Raw genomic sequence first — 15,273 nt, 5'->3', positions numbered from 1 at the left:
ATACACAACTATTATAGAGATTGAAAGATGTTTATTTAATGGAACTTTATTGGTTAAGGGTGTTGTTTACCTTATGGGTGAGGAAGAATAATATTGATTATAACCGTTTGAGACTTTAGAATTCATCCAAGAGCAAGAGAGTCGGTTATTGGGTGTAGAAACACCATTAATAGGGATTATGAAACTTTTTACTCACCAAGTGTTTGATAAAATGCCTAAGTGACCAAAATATGGATATTGTTGCTAATTTGGAATCCCTTTGAATTGTATTGATATAGATTAAAGTTGAAAGGGTTGGAGAATGTTGTATTATGCTCAAGAGAAGGAAGTTAAGGTATGTGAGGCTAACTCTCTATGTTTGGGAATGTTAATGATTCTCCCTACATTAGGTTTCTTTTATGACGTATCAATTGCCTCAAAAATATAGTTAAGGCCTAGTCCCTTGAATAGTTGTTGAACTTCTGTTCTCTAGTTTCATAACTCGTTCATGACTTTCATTCTGAACGTTGTGAGCTCAGTTCGTATTCAATATAGACTTGGGCTTGATGTCCCTAAGTCTCAGTATAGCTTACTCAGCATGTCATAAACATTTGAAGTTCAGCGTTCATAACCAGTTCAAGAATACATGTCTCATTCTAGTCCTATTTAGTATTCCAGTATTATGTATTGCAGTATGATTCTCAGTTCCTGATTTTAAATCCCTGAATGTAGAACACCTATATTTGGGCCTGAGGCCGCAGCTAATGCTTTATGCATCTTTGGGCCTGAGGCCGCAGTTTATGCTTTATGCATTTTGGACCTGAGGTCGTAGTTATGTATAAGTATACTTGGGCCCGAGGCCGCAGTTTGTGCAGATATATATATTGGGCCTGAGGCCGCAGTTTAATATTCAGATAAACAGGTTGTTCATCATTCTGAAGAGGGAGTATTCATATCCTTACTTCCTTTATTTAGTTCAGTTATCAGTTATCAGTTATCGTTTCAGTTATCAGTTATCTTTTCAGTTATCAGTTGAGTTATCAGTTATCTTTTCAGCTATCAGTTCAGTTATCAGTTATCAGTTATCTTTTCAGTTATCACTTCAGTTTCAGTTTCAATAGTTAATATTTCAGTTATCAATTATCAATTCTCAGTTACCAGCTTAGTTTCAGTTTCAGCATTTATAATTCTTTCTTTCAGTTGCTTTACATACCAGTACAATTCAAATGTACTGACGTCCCTTTTGCCCGGGGCCTGCATCTCACGAGGCAGGTAATGATTTACAGGTTGACGATCCAGAGTGCTAGGACTCTCGTACCAGCTATTTGGTGATCCCCAGTTCTTTAGGAGCATTATCATTACTTTACAGTCTTTCAGTGTTTACAGATATACAGTGTTTTCAGTACTTCAATAGAGGCTTCATAGACTAGAGTAACAGTTAGACAGAGTCTCAGACTTTTCATGTTAAGCCATGTTGGCTACAAATATGTTTCAGAATTGTATTAGTATTTCCGCAATTTGATTTATATCATCCAGACTTTCAGTATATCAGCATGTGTTAGTTTATTTTCCGCATTCAGTATGTTATGATACCACATGTTGATTCAGCCAGCCAGTTGGTTTCGCTCGGTCACCATGTAGTCAGGCACCGAGTGTCGTGTTACGTCCAGGCCCAGGTTCGGGGCGTGACAAAGCTTGGTATCAGAGCCTAGGTTCAAGTGTCCTAGGGAGTCTATGAAGCCGTGTCTAGTGGAGTTTCCTTTATATGTGTGTGCCGGCCACTCATATAAACGGTTAACTACCAGGACATTCAGGATTGTCTCACTTCTTTCTACTCTAGATCGTGCCATGAAGCTCAGAGCAATAGTTAAACTTCTCTTCCTATCGAATTCCAAACGTATTGGATGCCCAAGCAACATGCACGAAAAACCTAAGGTTCTAGAGAGGATAATTGCCCATTGGGTATATCTATGGAGTACATGTTGGTAACAAATGAGATTTGAGAGGATGTTGAAAGTGGGATGTAATGGGTAGTAGTACAGATTAGAGCATAACCTAATCAGAAAGTACAAAAGCAGTAATCATATTTTATGGTTATCAGTTTAACTCAGTTACCAGTTATGCAGTCTTTCAGTTAGCAGGTTTATGGTTATTCAGTATGCCAGTTGTTTGTTATTCAGTTACTAGACCTCCAATTTTTTAGTGTATCAAAATTTCTAGAGACTTGTGAGTATACAGTGATGCATATGGATGCTCAAAGAAAATGTAAGTAATAGTGATTATAACGACATCTTTGCATGTTTTAGGTATTAAGACCCAAGACTCACCGGATGGTGCATGAAGTGATTATCAGACGTGTATGGCAGTGTATCCGCATGTCAAACCTAACAGTGTAACAGGTTAAGAATTCAACCGCAGCAGGCATAGAATTGATCACTATAGTTTTGGACAGAAAATAGCCTAAAGGAAATATAGCTAAGAATAATATGATGTACGAAATGAGAACCAAGAGCAGGTGACATTGAATTTTAGGGAATGATTTTAAGTTGGTTAGATTTATTCAAATCAGAACTAGAAAGTACCATATTAGTGAATTTGTATACGATGTGGCTATTATTGTGAGATAAAAGATATGACAGTTCCCCCTTCACATGATGTGACTATGTGTTTAGGCCGGAGGGTTATAGTCTGAAGTGATTTTGAAGTGTATAGAAAGTTTGGGGTTAGATATTCCAATTTTGTTTAAGACAGATGAAATTTCTCTAAGTGTGATCCATGTGCATAGTTCAAAGAGAATAATAGTGTACGGCAAGAGAATATGGTCAGATGATGAGGGAAGTTAGGATAAACCTTATGCTCCACTTCAGTTATTCAAAGCAGAGCAAGAAAACATGATGCTAGCAGGGGGTTAGTAAAAGAATAGTAAATAAGTTTGAGTAAATACAGTGAATTAGCAATTTCAGTAGAGCTAGTGGAGGTAAGATTTGATTCACTTAGCCGGGTTAACTCTAGTGAGTGGATGATACTTTGAAATACCGAACATGTGTTAGAACCCAAAGAGGTTATGTTAAACCCGAAGTATAGTGACAGTGGAAAAAAATAGCTAGTAGTAAAAGAGCAAGCAGTAGAAGAATAGCTTTTAGGAATTGTCGAAATGTGGTTTCTCCAAGATTGACAGTGTGAGCAGAGTTAGATAATTAAGATTGTGTATGATAGTTGTGAATACATTAGCTTTCCGTCATGTGAATAATTTAGTTTTTCCTAGCTCAGATGTAAGTTGGAAGATGAGTCGTTATTGGGGTAGAATGGAAGGAATTGCAGAAAATAAGGAAAGTTAGCATGGAATATGAAAAAGAAAATCAGTTCGGTAATAAGGAAATTGTATAATTACCACAAGGAATAAGTCTAGCATGTGTAAGAAACACAAAGTGAGAAGAATGATCACCGAGCTTAGTTATTGGTGATAACGTGATCATAGAAAAGCTATAAAATCATGCCCAGTTATGTATTACGAGGGCAGTGCCATTGCACGAGACCCTTCGAGTAGTGGTCAGAGACTTAGCTCACAGCAAGACTATAAGTGTTTTCAGGAAGATAATCAAGTGTGGGAGGTATAGCTCATGAATGAGGTAGACAAGGGAACTATGTTGAAAGAAGTTAACTGCTTAGCCAAGGTAGGAGTTCGACTTTCGGACACCAAAGATGGTGGAGTTGATGTCTAGAACAGGACCTGTTCCACCTTAGTAGCCGAAGTGAAGGAGAAGCGGTTTGATTATCCCTACTTGTTGTAGCTGGAAGAGGGGATTCACATGCATAACATGATGGCTTTTGAACAAGGGGGAGATGATGGTACTTTGACGTACCAGGATAGATTGTGTGTTCTAACCATAGATGGACTTAGCAAGGGAGGAAGATGATAGAAGTCCATATGTCCACGTATTCTATCCACCCAGGTTCCCCAAACATGTATCATAATCTCCAGGAGACTTATTGGTGGGACGACATGAAAAAGAAGGTTGCATACTTTGTGGCCAAGTGTCTGAATTATCAGCAAGTGAAAGTCGAGCAACAGAAAACCAAGTGTTTATCTCACACACACATCCTTTAGTGAAGATGGTAAATATGGACCTTATAATAGGATTATCTTGCTCAGTTTGAAAGCATGATTTTTATGGCCGAAGGTGTAGATCACCAATTGGTTGGTCTAAAGTTGGTGAAAGGGAGTGATGGGACCAAATTGGTCTATCAGGCTATAGAGAAAGTTAAGTGGATTCAAGAGCATTTGAAGACAACTCAGAGCCGCCAAAAATCCTATTCGAATGTGCGGCATAGAGACCTAGAGTTTCAAGTTGATGATTGGGTATTTCTGAAAGTGTCGCTTGTGAAAAGCGTTATGAGATTTGGGAAGAAGGGGAAGCATAGTCCCTGCTATATTGGGCCATATAGATTCTTGCGAAGGATCGGTCAATTAGATTATGAGTTGGAGTTGCCACCATAATTAGTGGTGGTACAGTCAGTATTTCACATGTCATGTTATAACATTCAAGTTTTCAGTACTCAGATACTCATGTCAGTTCAGTACTCAGATACTCATGACAGTCCAGTACTCAGATACTCATGTCAGTTCAGTACTCAGATACTCATGTCAGCTCAATACTCAACTACTCATGTTAGTCCAATACTTAGACATTCATGCCAGCTTAGTACTCAGATTACTCAAATATTCGTGCCAGTTCAATATTCATTTACCCATGTTGGTTCAGTATTCACGTATCCAAGACAGACCAATATTCAGTCAATGCAGCGGTCATTCAGTTCAGTATCTCAACAGTTCAGTAATCATGTATTCATTCAGTTTAGTATGCAAGTGTTAATGAAAGTTTATGTTCCCACCAGACCCATTTAAGGTCCGTAGTTAGCCGAAGATGCAGCCAGGACAATCATTCGAGGACGAATGATCCCAAGGGGGAGATAATGTAACACCCCGTAAATTTGAATCAGTTGTGGATGCACTAAATGAGTATTAATGTGATGGTTATCAGTTGGTTATGATAATAAGCGTACGAGGCATATCATAAGTGATTTGGGGTCCAAGGAAAGACCTAAGTCTAAGCCAAGTTGGAAAATTACATGATAGACTAAAATTCTAAATGAGCATGCACAAGACTATACTTTGGACGAGCATATATACATTTATATAAGGTATTATGTGATTCCAAACCTATCAAATGAAATATCTTTGAGTTTAGTTTCTAACGCTTCAAACCGTTCGTCATTTGGACATTCCTACAAGAAGTTATGACCAAATTACTAAAGACATACCACCCAGTTATTTTGGCGGATAGCGAAGCGAGCTCGCTTCGCTAAAGTAGACGCGGATTTTTGTCTTCCCTTGAATGCAATGGACAGCGAAGCGAGGACACTTCGCTAGAATAGACGCGCCCCAGTCCCAGCTCTTTTAAGCCAATTTTAGGGATCATTTTTCCCTATTTCTTTTGGACGAATTTTGGGGTCTTCTTCCACCCTCTCAAGACCTCCAACCCCTCCCATCTTCAAGGTAAGAAATCTCCATTAACTTGGTGTGAAATTCCATCATTCTTACACTAGTATTGATGAAATCTACTCATAAAACATATAGATCTTCAAGAAATTCCTTCAAGAACTCAAAGGAGGATTTTGCAAGATTTCTTCCAAAAGGTATTCCTACACCCTTAGACTTACATGTATGAATTTATTATGGGTATATGAGTGTGAATTAAGTATTGGGACTCTTGGTGTGGTGATTAGAAGCCATAAGTTCCTAATATAAATACACAACTATTATAGAGATTGAAAGATGTTTATTTAATGGAACTTTATTGATTAAGGGTGTTGTTTACCTTATGGGTGATGAAGAATTATATTGATTATAACCATTTGAGACTTAGAATTTATCCAAGAGTAAGAGAATCGGTTATTGGGTGTAGAAACACCATTAATAGGGATTATGAAGCTTTTTACTCACCAAGTGTTTGATAAAATGCCTAAGTGACCAAAACATGGATATTGTTGCTAATTTGGAATCCCTTTGAATTGTATTGATATAGATTAAAGTTGAAAGGATTGGAGAATGTTTTATTATGCTCAAGAGAAGGAAGTTAAGGTATGTGAGGCTAACTCTCTATGTTTGGGAATGTTAATGATTCTCCCTACATTACGTTTCTTTTATGACGTATCAATTGCCTCAGAAATATAGTTAAGGCGTAGTCCCTTGAATAGTTGTTGAACTTCTGTTCTCTAGTTTCATAACTCGTTCATGACTTTCATTCTGAACGTTGTGAGCTCAGTTCGTATTCAATATAGACTTGGGCTTGATGTCCCTAAGTCTCAGTATAGCTTACTCAGCATGTCATAAACATTTGAAGTTCAGCGTTCATAACCAGTTCAAGAATACATGTCTCATTCTAGTCCTATTTAGTATTCCAGTATTATGTATTGCAGTATGATTCTCAGTTCCTGATTTTAAATCCCTGAATGTAGAACACCTATATTTGGGCCTGAGGCCGCAGCTAATGCTTTATGCATCTTTGGGCCTGAGGCCGCAGTTTATGCTTTATGCATTTTGGTCCTGAGGTCGCAGTTATGTATACGTATACTTGGGCCCGAGGGCGTAGTTTGTGCACATATATATATTGGGCCTGAGGCCGCAGTTTAATATTCAGATAAACAGGTTGTTCATCATTCAGAAGAGGGAGTATTCATATCCTTACTTCCTTTATTCAGTTCAGTTATCAGTTATCTTTTCAGTTATCAGTTCAGTTATCAGTTATCTTTTCAGCTATCAGTTCAGTTATCAGTTATCTTTTCAGTTATCACTTCAATTTCAGTTTCAATAGTTAACATTTAAGTTATCCATTATCAATTCTCAGTTACCAGCTTAGTTTCAGTTTAAGCATTTATAATTCTTTCTTTCAGTTGCTTTACATACCAGTACAATTCAAATGTACTGACTTCCCTTTTGCCTGGGGCCTGCATCTCACGATGCAGGTAATGATTTACAGGTTGACGATCCAGAGTGCTAGGATTCTCGTACCAGCTATTTGGTGATCCCTAGTTCTTTCGGGGCATTATCATTACTTTACAGTCTTTCAGTGTTTACAGATATACAGTGTTTTCAGTACTTCAATAGAGGCTTTATGGACTAGAGTAACAGTTAGACAGAGTCTCATACTTTTCATGTTAAGCCATGTTGGCTACAAATATGTTTCAGAATTGTATTAGTATTTCCGCAATTTGATTTATATCATCCAGACTTTCAGTATATTAGCATGTGTTAGTTTATTTTCCGCATTCAATATGTTATGATGCCACATTTTGATTCAGCCAGCCAGTTGGTTCGCTCGGTCACCATGTAGTCAGGCACCGAGTGCCGTGTTACGTCCAGGCCCAGGTTCGGGGCGTGACACAAACTATGGTTTTCAAAGCGTGTCCTACTGAGTTTCTGAGATATGAACCTTACTTACATTGTTGCTCGTTACTACTTCTCAGCCTTTATTTACTGTTGTTACTTACTGAGTTGGCGTACTCACGTTACTGCCTGCACTTTGTGTGAAGATCCGGGTATTTTTGGACACGGTAGAGGGTGTTGATTATTCAGTTGCAGATCCATCGGAGTTAGCAAGGTAGGTGTCTGGCGATCGCAGCCCTGCTTTCCTCCCTCTTTGTCTTCCCTTAGTTGTATTCAGTGATTTCCAGACTATGTTAGTCTTGATATTGTCACATGGTTGTAGTAGATGCTCATGACTAGTGACACCTTGATGTCGGGCTTTTTTTTTCACACTTTTGTTTTGATTTGAACTCCTTTATGAAGGTTTTATATTAAATAGCTTTGGAATTATCTTTGAAATGAAAATATCGATTTGTTTTGGTAGTGTGTCGGCTTGCCTAGTACCACGTTAGGCGCCATCACAACAAGGTTAGTTTTTGCATCGTAACAATTATCATAGATAGCCCATAAATGCGGAAAGAACAATCAATTTAGTAATTAAATAGTCTAAGCATGTATATCATGATCATAGAAAACAATAAATTATAAGAAACAAGTCCCACCCGCATGCTTTAACCCAACAACAACGCATAAGTACTCATCACCTCACATATACGTTGTACCCAACATTTAAACAAGTAGAAATTAACCTAACAAGTCCTAATCCCTTAAGTCAAGGTTAACCGCGACACTTACCTCGCTCCAAAGATCAACTCAAAGCTCAACCACAACTTTGCCATTCAAACAAGCCTCCGAACCAACAAAATCTAGAAAATTATCAACCAAATGGTTCAACATAAGCCATTAACTACCCACGAATGCAAAAGATTCAATTTAGGTCATTATTGAAAAAGTAAACAAAAGTCAACTCCCAGCCTCGCTTGATTCAAACCCGAAATTCGGACCAAAACTCGATTACCCATTCACCCCCGAGCCCGGTTATGTGATTTATTTCGAAATCTGACCTCAATTTGAGGTTTAAATTCCAATTTTATAAAAGTCCCTAATTCTTCAACCGCCGATTTTCAGCCAATTTTCACCATGAAAATCCTAGATTTTAGGTTGAAATCATATGAAATGCAATAGAAAATTGAAAGAAATTAGGTTAGAATCACTTACCAATGAATTGGGGAAGAAGGGCTCTTGGGAAAATCACCTCTAGGGTTTCTAAGTTTGAAAAATTTGAAAGAATGAGAGAAATCCCGTCTAACTCAGCTTTTGACCAGGCGCAAATGTCTCAATTGTGACCTGGGGTTCACAATTGCGTACCCCGCAAATGCGAGAAACCCTTCGCAATTGCGAAGGTCCCCCATCTCTGCTATCATCACATTTTCGATGATTCTTCGCAAATGCGAACTGTGGTCCTCCGCATTTGCAACCCCTTTGATCGCAAATGCGAACCCTGGCTGACCTAACCCTCTTCGCAATTGCGACCCAAGCAGGAAATTGGGTTCTTTGCAATTGCGAATACTGACCTCGCAATTGCGAGGTCAGAGACCTGCACCATAACTGAAGCACACCAGCATTGTTTCTAAGTCCAAACTCACTATGTGTCCTATCCAAAACTCACCCAAGCCCTCGGGGCTCCAAATAAAATATGCACACGAGTCCAAAAACAGCATACGAATTTGCTTGCGCGTTCAAATTGCCAAAATAACACCTAGAACTATGAACCGAACATCAAATCAAATGAAATTTTCAAGAAAACTTTAGAACTTCTATTCTAACAACCGGACATCCGGATCACGTCAAACCAACTCTGTTTCTCACCAAATTTGACAGACAAGTCATAAATATAGTAATGAACCTATACCAATTACAGAACCAAAATATGGACCTGGTATCAACAAAGTCAAACATTGGTCAAACCTTTAGATCATTAAGCCTTTAAACTTCAAAATTTTGACAAAAAGTGATAACTCGAGCTAGGGACCTCCGAATTTGATTTCGGGCATACACCCAAGTCTCAAATCACGATACGGACCCACCGGAACTGTCAAAATATGGATCCGGATCCGTTTGATCAAAACGTTGACCGAAGTCAACTCCAATGGATTTTACAGGCAAAATTTTATACTTTATTAATTTTTAACATAAAAGCCTTCCGAAAAAAGACTACGCACGCAAATTGAGAAAGGTTAAAATGAGGTATTTGAGGTTCCAAAATACGGAATTTAGGTTTAAAACTCTAGATGGCCTATCAGGTCATCACAACTTTGGAGTTTATTATAGCATTCTTAGCTTGTTCTGAAGTTGCATCAGGAATAAATTTGTATTGTTTCAGAACCATAATTTAATAGTGTTATGTGATTTTAAAAATTAAAGTATGTAAGTTACTCTTTTGTTACTAATACAAAATTCTTTTTTGGTGTTTGACTTGTGGTATCGAAGTTATATGAATGAGTGTGGTATTAAATTAGAATTTATTATTTTGTGTAGAATTTAAAAGGAAGAAAAAAATTGATTAATTAGAGATAATTTCCTGACATTTCTAAGTATGTGTCCAAGGATTGGTATGATTTGCCGAAATTTCCTTATATGTCGCACCTAGAATGAGCTATAACTCAAAATTGGTGACATTCGATAAGAGTCGTAAATAAATATCATAATTTATTTACCGACATTATTATAAATGTTGGTTCCCGACACTAAAATTTACGACATTTGATTTAAGCGTCAAATAAATGTTGGCAATTCATTTTGTGAGATTTTTGTGACTTAATTAAAACGACATTTAAAAATATCGTTAACTTTCTTGTAGTGCATTATATAATGGCACAATTAATTATTTAATTAATTAATGTCTGTTTCATATACATGGGATGTCATACATGTTATAAAACTGCATTTATTACAAATCGGTAAAACCTGAAACATCAGAAAGATTATACAATATTGAGGTTGACAATGGAATTAAAAAACCTGATGCTGTTAAATTACTCACGAGAAGGTTGATAAGGAGTGGCTTTAAGGTAAAGGTCACCCTTTCTAGTAATAGTTATTCTAGCTAATTCAATATAGTCCAAGTCACTTGGCTTCATTCTGGTTGGGAGTTACCAGTCGAAGTGATACAGCAATGGAGCCAATGGCAAGTAAAGGTTAGCTAAACCAAATGAAATTCCAGGACAAATTCTCCGTCCACCACCAAAAGGAAGAAATTCAAAATTATCACCAAAAAATCCACAGAGCATTGCTCAAATCTCTCTGGCTTAAAGCTTTCTGCGTCATCCCAATATTTTGGATCTCTTCCCAATGTCCAAACATTAACAATCACTTTGGTCTTCGCTGGTATAATGTAGCCGTTTATATCTGTATCTTCCCTGCATTCCCTTGGAACCAAAAGTGGAGATGGTGGATGAAGTCTCAAAGTTTCTTTACTAACCAACTTTAAGTATTTAAGCTCTTCCACATCATTTTTATCGAATGTTACTTTGTCTTTAAAGGCTTCTCTCACTTATGCTTGAGCTTTGGTGAATACACTTGGATTCTTCATCATTTCGGCCATAGCCCATACAGTTGTTGTTGATGAAGTTTCTATTCCGGCAGCAAACATGTCCTGCAAATTAATAATGACCAAGTTACAACATTATTTATTTTTCTAATAAGAAATTCTCATTTTTGGTATAAAATTAAAAATCTTTTAGCTATGGCAATAGATATGGGAGTAAGAAAAAGCATAGGATTGTAGTAATCAATAGTACTTACGGCAAAAAACAGCTTTGATATGGTCGTTGGTAATGGGAAATTGAAGACTAGTATCATTCACAAGTCTTAGTAGGACATCAATTATATCTTCACCTCCTAATGCTCCATTAGTTTTCCTAGTAGCAAGATTTTTCTTGTGCTCGTTGATGACATCCTCGACAATGGCATTCGGAAATTTACGTACGCTTCATTTCACTGAGAACATGAAGAAACTTGTATGAAGGGAAGATGTCAGCCACATCAAAGCCTTCTGCTAACCCTATTACTTCTCTGATCTTTTTGGCAAATACGTCTTGACCCTTGAGTACTTGCCCAAATGCTAATCTACACGTCATGGAGCTCGCGACCCAAATAATCCTTTGCGTGAAATTAACTAGCTCACCAGATGAAGATTCTGACCGGATAGAATCAATGAGACGAACGACTTCATCACGTTTGATCGAGCTGAACGACCTACATTCTTTGCATTGAGAAGTTCCATGACACAAATTTTACGCATTTATCTCCGGTGATCATCAAAATTTTAGGCCTAGATGCAAAAACGACGTCATGAGTTTTTAGTACTTCTTTTGCCATCTCCCTAGAAGTAACCACAACTGCAGAAATTTCACCAAACTGAAGGTGCATAATTGGTCCATATTTCACCAGAATGGGATGTGCAAAGATAAATATAACGGAGTAGTATTTTTCTGCAACTTTTGTTTGTCAACATCTGGTCAAAGCAGACTTTGTTTACTTAACTGTGCAACTTTCTTCTGAGTCAAAACGATTCAGCTGACTCAAAGAACCACAATGATGTAAACAAATAAATTTTGTTTACTAATTATTGTGAAGCCAAAATATGAATATTTTTGTCACTATGCCGGGGGAAATTCTCTAATAATCTTCCAAGTAGTGGTGGCAAAATGGATAAAAAAATAATAATTATCCATTAATATAATTCATAAAAAATGGTTAGGGCTTTATTTTAGTCAATTAAATTTCATCCATTAATTTTTAATCACGACAAGTATCTCCAATCTAAATAGTAACTTGGAGAATGGATAGACTAGGAAATGGAGGGGAGTTGTACACTCTTAACTAAGACAGCTAGACATTTGACATTTATAATAAAGAATAGCTACAAGGAAAGTAAACATTATTTTCCAGACGTATGATGTCCCACAACACAAATCATTTTTCCGTAAGAAATACTACTCCTATTATTTTGGATCAATTGAGACGCCAAGGAAGAAATCAATAGGCTGATGATTATTGGTGACTATATGGTATGTAGTCAAGTAAGGCAACTGAAATGAAGAAATTTAGTACTTTAAAATCAATTAAACTTTGATTGCATATATATATTACAAATTTAGTACTATATGGAATTTTACAAATTTAAAACCAAGCGCGCGCGCACACAAAAATTTAAAACCAAGTAAAAGTTAGTTATAAATCCTTTCCTTATTTAAATTGTGTAAAGTAATGATAACTTTTTTCTTATGTGTATTAGATAAAGTGTATATAAATGTGTTAGAAATCTACTAATAAAATTTTAGATCTAATTTTAAGTCTTAAAAAATAAAAATTACTATAATATGTAAACCAAACTTACAACATACTAGGACGAGTATGAAAATCTATATACTTATACTACATTAAAAGCACGAAGACCCTTAGCAAAATGTCGTTCCCTTTAAAAATAGATTTCACATTGGACGAAATTGTAATGTAAGTTATTTTCCTAATATATAGGAATTCACAATTAATGAAATTTTATGTATTAAATTTTTTCTTATTTGGACTAAGTGAGAAGTCCTAAAATTTATGTCTTTAAAACAAAATAAGATTTTATCTCATATAAAATTTTCTTGTTTGTACTATCCAGCATAGCTATAATTCATTCCATAATTGTTAGTTATTTGACCCTTTTAACTATTATTTAAAAATAGCCTACCTAATCTTGAAGTTCCAAAACCATACAAATTCTAAATCAAAAAGAAACATTGGACGTTCTTGCTTCTGTACAAAGGATTTCATTAGCCCATTCCCAGTCTCATCTTTCTTCTTCTTTATTTTTGACCCAAAACTTTCAAATACTTTATGTATATCATTCTGTGATATATTTTTATTTTATTTGTGTAGATTTAAATTATAAGTGTATGCATACTGATCACGCCCAACTATGCCTTATAAAAAGGATTAAACGATCGTTGCAATATATGCTGGTTAACAAGTTCGGAATCGAATCCCACAGAGAAGTAAGGCTTAGCTACAGTTGTTGACTATCACTAAGAAGATAAACTCGAACATTTCCTAAGTTATAAATATTAAGATTCTTATATCTAATTAACTAAATAATTGAAGTAGTAGATTAACAACTAAAGATACTACGCGTTGGAGAAAAGATTAAGGAGGTCTAGAGTTATGATTTTCCCATTGTCGGAATCCTTCCCGCTACGTCTTCTAGAATTTCGCCTAAGTATTCTCTACCGATCATGAGCGCACTGAGTGTCGTAATTGTCTACTGAGTAACTACCACAATTTACTAGACATATTCTTCATAATTACGCTAGCTAGCACTACGTTACGGCTCACTCGGATCGCACCAATGTTTCGTTATTCCTAATCCCACCTTTAAACCCTCTGTATTGATCCCTCATATACGTTAGGAGTGATTTTGTTCAACAACTACCTAAATATGCACTCTCTTCCGAGTAATACACACTAAATAGGCACAGTCGATTGAGAGTTCTTCAACCAACCACAATATAAACATAGTTGAACAAACAGAGACAAAGCTACAACAAATCTATATTAATGTAACAGGAAAATCATCCTCCAATATGTTCCATCAAAACCCTAGATAACAAATTAGCTATTCATAATACTATGCATAACGACAATAGTAGAATTCGTAACCAATTGTGAGCACGTGATTTTTGCCCTATATGAATTACTCCCACAGTTTCCAAAACAAAATAATTTCTTTTATTATTTTTAATTTTGTAGATTAATTAAGAAAATTAGTTATTTTATAAAACAGAAAAATCACAAAAAATAGTTTAGTTTGCATTTTTTTTTTACTTTTTGAGTAGTGTTTCTTTTAAATTAGTTTTGTGTTAATTATCATATAGGTTTAATTAGTGTTATTTAGTTAATTGGATTTAGGAATTAATTTAGATCTATTTTTTAGTTTTAAAGTAAAAAAAATTAGGATAAAAGAAAAGAAATGAAAAAGAGGAAGCAAAAGATGTGAATCAAATCTTGGGCTGATTTCAATTCAATGCTTAAATCCATTCCTCAACCCAATCCCCTGCCCCTCAACCAGCCCAAAACACCTCATACGCGTCCAGCCCAGCTATGCCCAACCCGGTCCAAGAGGTCAGCCCCCAGACTGTTGAAACGACGTAGCATAGGGACGTTACTACGTCGTTTCGAGTTTCACTAATTTTGAAACAATCTGAGCCTTTAATCTCGGCTCATCCAATGGTGGGGATTGGTTCTTGTGGGTTAATTAAAAATGTCCTAAAATCTAAAAGACCAAACCTAAGACCAAACACCCCACCCCCTTCCCTGTTTCGTCTCCCTCAACTCCCCCTGAACCCTAGCTAAGCCGCCCCCAAATCCCCACCGCCTCTGGTGCCGGCGCCACCGTAAACCATCGCCAATTTAACACCCCTTGACCACCGCAACCCCTTCTTCCTTAATCCATGGCCAGTTTCCTTCAAATCACCCCTGAACTCCTCAAATATCAAATCTAAAATCAGAGCCCTAAATCCAAAAATGCAAGTCAGCCAGTTGGACGAAGATTTGGGATCGGATTGGACTTTGGTCTCATGTTTTCATCGAGAACATGTGATTAAGGTCTTATTCGGCCCGAAATCGGATTATTCAAAGGGTCGTTCAAGTTTTGTTATTCTCCTATTCCGGACAGGTATTCTCAAGGCCTTCTTCTCCGTTTCTTTTCCTTTATCTTCTTCTCTGTTTCTTCTCTTTTCTCTCTATGTTTCACTCATTTACTAGTATAATGGATTTGGGGTCATAGTCCGACCATTGTTTTTAGGCCAGTTGGTTGTCAT

At 36.6% G+C, this 15,273-nt stretch overlaps 1 pseudogene; it reads right to left on the bottom strand.

Annotated features, from left to right (window-relative positions):
• Window positions 1-10,352: 10,352 nt before the first annotated feature.
• Window positions 10,353-14,965, bottom strand: LOC109217135 (annotated as a pseudogene).
• Window positions 14,966-15,273: the final 308 nt, after the last annotated feature.

This window comes from Nicotiana attenuata, unplaced genomic scaffold, assembly GCF_001879085.1.
Source record: "Nicotiana attenuata strain UT unplaced genomic scaffold, NIATTr2, whole genome shotgun sequence".
Classification (NCBI taxonomy): Eukaryota; Viridiplantae; Streptophyta; class Magnoliopsida; order Solanales; family Solanaceae; genus Nicotiana; species Nicotiana attenuata.
The sequence above is the reverse complement of the archived record's forward strand: the minus strand, read 5'-3'. Positions and strand labels throughout refer to the sequence as shown.